The sequence below is a fragment of the Spea bombifrons genome, chromosome 1 (genome assembly GCF_027358695.1).
Source record: "Spea bombifrons isolate aSpeBom1 chromosome 1, aSpeBom1.2.pri, whole genome shotgun sequence".
Classification (NCBI taxonomy): Eukaryota; Metazoa; Chordata; class Amphibia; order Anura; family Pelobatidae; genus Spea; species Spea bombifrons.
The window spans coordinates 125448940-125454820 of NC_071087.1; positions in this window are offsets into that span (position 1 = coordinate 125448940).

Consider the following 5881-nt stretch of genomic DNA (forward strand, 5'->3'; position numbering starts at 1 on the left):
AAGTGTTACCATCCAGCAGCATATTTACCGTACATTTGGCATCATCCCCCAGATGCTCTCTCCATGGTTGCTGGAGCATACGTCATATCGCTCTGTAACATAAGTGGGCCACTTGGGGAGATCAGAGAGGACAATCTGCACAACGGTCTGCAGCAGGGGAATTGCTGCCCCTGGACCTGCCACCCTATGCCCAGACCGGGATACATCACTGATCAGACACATCCACACAGGAGTGTGAACAGCCGGACCGGCCATGTCGTGGCATACCGGATAAATGGCTGCTGGGTCGCTGGCCAACAGAGCTCCATTCAGGTGTGTCCAGCCACACGAGTTTAAAACACATTGTGCAGCAGTGGATATCTAGCCAGTTTCTCATTTGGTAGCTGCTGATATTAAAGGTATCCTCAGCCATGCTCTGTTTGCCAAGGCAGTGGAGCTGGTGGTGAGTGTGGCACATGCAGGGAGATGTGGTCAGTGAAACACAACTCCAGCAGGACATTTAGCTGGGGTGTGTGGAACGAGGCAAATGCATTTGGGGGATTGTGCAGAACCTCTCGTGCATTTGCAAGCAGACAACACTAAAAATTAAAGGGACCACCCAGAACAGCATTCAAGTGTCCGTTTAACCTCTACGTGATGTAATGTCAATAACACACAATACATTCTTCATTTTAATTTTTTTTTAGCAGAGTTCCATGACCTTGAAGCCACACACTAGTTTTGCAGAAAATTGTTTTCTTTAATTTCGCTAGGAAATAAACCTCTTGCTTACTCTTCACTGGCAGCAAAGAATCCGCTGTAACAATTCTGTTACAAGACCATATTGTAAACCCCATCAGGAGTACAAGCTGACACAAGCAGATTTCACACCCAAGCATTAGCAGAACTCAGCGTGGATACCGTAGAGATACCAACGCTATAGAGACCAGACCATCTAATCTAATCCAGCTTTCTGGTCATCAAACACCCATTCCAGACAACAGGTTGGTAGACATTAGCAAAGCAAATATTGATTGGGAAAAAAAGACAGTTTGTTAACATAGAGATCACTGCTATTATCTAATGTAACAGATGCTCTCTTTGTCACTACAAGCTTGATGTTGATCAGAAGAAGCAAAGTTAAACATCTGGGGTCAATGCAACACATAGGGCAAAATCACTGCGTCCGCACAGCAGGAAAGAACAGGTTTTCTGCTGACTAAAAATACTAGATAATAATTGTCCTCTGGCGTCCCTTAACTTACTAGATAAGCCAAAGTAAAAAGCTATTGTAAATAATTCAGTATGTTTTGCATTTTCACAAATGTTGAAAAATTCAAAAAAGAAAAACAGACACAATAAAATATCACCCGGGTCATGCTATTATTATTATTATTATTAATTGATTTCTATAGCGCCATCATATTCCATAACGCTGTACAATGGGCAGGCAGGACATAACAAGTAGTATATAAAATTACAATATCACTTACAGAAACAACAGGTGAGGAATTTCTTGCAAATGTTAATTCATTATATATATATATATATATATATATATACACATATATAAATAAAAAAGGACAACTCCCTAACAAAATTCTAACACATTTACCGCACAAGCTCCCAACATGCTTGTGATTGATTAGAATAATATGCAAGGATAACACATACAGATTGTACCCTTTTTCCCATGGAAAAAAAAGAATTCATTCATTAAATGGAATGCAATATATTATTCAATGTCTGATCATAAATATGTTTATATGCTCTTGACGTCAAAGTGATTTTCTGGGCAATCATGTCCCTAGGACTCAGTTAAAGAGAAGGGCAATGCCGTCTAAATGATGTTATAAAGAAAACAAGACATGGTACTAAAACCAATCATTTATGCATTTTATGACATATTGTGTGAACAAAACCACATATCCGGCTTCAATAAATTAACAGTACGTTAAATATATGGACTTTTGATAAAAACCCATCACGTATCCATATGGTGACATTTAATGCACTCCCCTGCGATCATCTATTTACTGCTAACTTGTAGAACAAGTAGCCTTAGACCAGACAATATAGGCAGGATCGCTAGCCACAGACTTATACCGTGTAGGTCCGCAGCCGACCTTGAAATCCACATTGTATTAATAAGAGGGGGTGGGCTGGCCTTAATATATAGGGTCTTATGATATATATCTGCAGGCTCCCTCACATAAAGCATCCGTCCCCAATTTAGTATTATGTCTTACCTGTATACCAGCTGGTGTGGGTATCTTTAAGACATAAAGCACAGTTAACCGGGGCCGCCCAGTCTCCCCCGCCTTCTCCACACCTTACACCGCTTCGTAAACCCGAATGATCGGCTGACTCCGCCAGCAGCTGCATCCAATACCCGCCCGCACCGGCTCTTTAAAAAAGTAACCAATGTGCATGTAGCAGGTCGGCCAGGCGGCGGTGGTTGCCCGGGTAACCAGATTCCAGAGCGCGGGCTGCGCTGCTCATTCAGCGAGGGTCGGTGTGGCGCAAGCTACAAATACAGAAGCGGTGTGTATGGATCGAGGAGATGACGTATTACAGCAGGCTTAGAATATAACCGCTCGGTGTACCGTGTCTGTAGGTATTACACCGGGTGTGATTGTGGATCTCTCGCACGCTGGAGCGGTCACAGACAAGCAGCGTGACTTTTTATTACTCGTGTGGGGGAAGTCGGCATTACGCAACACTAAACTGAAATAACCAACTCGGTGTCAGCAGTAATTGGTTTACCATTGAAACGGTAACATGCATTGCGCAGCACTACGGAATATCAGCCAGTCATAAAGCATCCCAATGTGCATTTGGCGGCAAACCACACAGTCCCACTACCAAAAGGCATATTAAAGTACTTTATTAGTCACACACACACCCTTACCTTGTTAAAGTACTCCAGCACTCTCACCCTCTGGGTTTGGCAGCCAATCACTGGTAGGAAAGAGTTCCCTTTGAAATCAATGGTAGAGCAGAATGTGCATAAGGAAGGGGGGGGGTTGTCTCAGAAGGTCCTCTGGCAATGCCATGCAAGCTGCAGCTGGCTGTTGAGTATCCGCATGCACACCGGTACGCAGGAAATGCGTTCACCAAGCACGTCTCCAGCAAACCAATGAACTGGGGGCAGGGAAACAGCGCCTGGATCCCATTAATCTCTCTATGCATTTGCAAGGGGGAGGGGGGTTTGATATAAAGGGGACAAGGCTGTCACATTCACTAAAGAGCATATCATGGCTCGAGTGTCCTTAAGGCAGTGGCAACACAATCCTCTGGCTGTCCAGTAAAGTATGTCTAGGCCCCAGCTTTGGGTCTAAATAGCCATATCTCGGAATATGTTAATGAGCATGTAAGATTAGGTCTCACTGATGTGTCCTGCTAAGGCCTGGGGATTCATCTGCATGCCGATGCTGCAGGGGGCTACATTATACACCGGTCTTAATATATACAATCTAGTCCCGTCCAATTGTCCACTTCTACTACAAAAGAAGTGCAAACAATGGCTCATCTACCTTCCTTGCCAACCCTCCCCAGGTTCCTTAAATCTAAGGCAGTATGTAATGGTTCATTCTTTACACGCTGAGACGCCTGTTTTTGGGGAGTCCACATTTTCTGAATGATTTTTTCAATATTTACCTTGTATTCTGAAATCTATGGTATTTGCTTTTCTCTTAGCATGTTTAATAGCACAGGATTCAGTCTAAGCTGCTTCCTAGCAACACACATCCCATAGAAGCCGGTAGAATTCTGCACAAAGGAGAACCGGGATGCTTTGTGAGTGAGAAATGTCTGACTTGAATATTAAGAGGGAATGCACAAGGAACCTGATGTTTAAAGGGACAGTGAAGCCTCACGTAAAGAAGGGAGATAGAGCTGAGGAATGGGAGCTCTTGAATGTGTTGGAAATGGCCCTGGATAGATGTCATGTAGCTTCCTTTCACATAAAATGTGTGTTTGAAGATACCCAAGAAGCCCGGCTTTCTTTTAACGCACATAGTAACATAGTAACATAGTTCATAAGGTTGAAAAAAGACCAAAGTCCATCAAGTTCAACCTATATACATATTGTGTCCCTACTGTGTTGATCCAGAGGAAGGCAAAAAACCCTTATGAAGCAGATGCCAATTGCCCCATACCAGGGGGAAAATTCCTTCCCGACTCCAAATATGGCAATCAGAATAAATCCCTGGATCAACGTTCTGTCCCTATTAATCTAATATCCATAACTTGTAATATCATTGCTTTCAAGAAACACGTCCAGGCTCCTTTTAAACTCTTTTATTGAGTTTACCATTACCACTTCCTCTGGCAGAGAGTTCCATAGTCTCACCGCTCTTACTGTAAAGAACCCCCGTCTGTACTGGTGTAGAAACCTTCTTTCCTCCAGCCGTAGAGGATGTCCCCTTGTTATAGATACAGTCCTGGGTATAAATAGGTCCTGGGAGTGATCTCTGTACTGCCCCCTTATATATTTATACATACTTATTAAGTCCCCCCTAAGCCGTCTTTTTTCCAAACTAAATAACCCTAATTCTGATAATCATGTATACATAAGTTTGCAAAGTCAGGAGATTGGTTTTGTACTGTTACAGTATATGAAAAAGCGGCCACAGCCCCAGGGTTGAAGCTGAATATTAGGTGTTTATTACACATAAAACTTTAAAGAAGTGGCGAGGAAGTGGGATATGTGTTCATTACTAATTAAAATTTCCTTCCAGTGAAAACACTCACACCACGTGCTGTGTCAGGGTCTCAGCCTACCTATTAAGTGCATTATTAGCAATTCTAAAATGACGGGGCTAGCCTGCACAGGACCTTGACTAACACCATCATTCACTATAAGTCAACACCAGGACCATGTTAACAGTTCTACAGGATCCCACCATACCAAGTTAAAACAAAAACTTACGCTGATCAGCCATAAGATTATGACTGCCTACTTAATATTGTGTAGGTCCCACTTTTGATGCCAAAGTATTCCTGACCTGTGAAAGCATGGACTCCACTAGACCTCTGAAGGTGTGCTGTGGTATCAGACCAGACCACCACCTCCCTTTGCTCCGTTGTCCAGTTCTTATGCTGACGTGCCAGTTGTAGGCACTTTTGGCAGTGGACAGGGGTCAGCAAGGGCACCCTGACTGGTCTGCGGTATTGACCACTGCAGACCAGGAACACCCCCACAAGAGCTGCAGTTTTGGAGATGCTCTGACCCCGTCGTCTAGCATCACAATTTGGCCCTTGGGAAAGTCACCCAGATCCTTACGCTTGCCCATTTTTCCTGCTTCTAACAGGAAGTACATTCTATGCTGACCAGTTGGTGGGTTTGTAATCTCTCACTGTTTATCGCTCATATGCAATATTATGCAGAAATTCATTTAAGATTGCGCAGTGCAAACTAACGCAACATTTTAAAAGAAGTTATAAGTACGTCAGCTAAAATTGATGTAAAGTGAATTGGAATTACTGTTGTTTTAATTTGACATCCAAATTTATTTTGAATTTATACGATCAGAGTGTCACAGTGTGCTGACCTTGGAAGGTGCGCTGGGACCATATACATCCATAAGCTAAAGTTAAGTATTGCTATTAACTAAAGAATGGTGTCAGTGTCTTTCTTTGTCTGTACGAGGGGGCGAGTTGATGTTCCATCTTTCAAGCTAAAAATTAAGGTTATCAACCTTTCCAGAACAAATATAGATAAAGCAACATGAAAGCTGAAATAAAAAATCGAATTACTTTTTACTGTACACTATATTTTAATGTTAAGCACGGACAACTGAATGAGCCATGCAGCTTAACACTTGTAAGAGATCATACAATTGCTATTTGACACTGCACATTACAGACAGAAATACATACAGATATCCATAGATTTAAG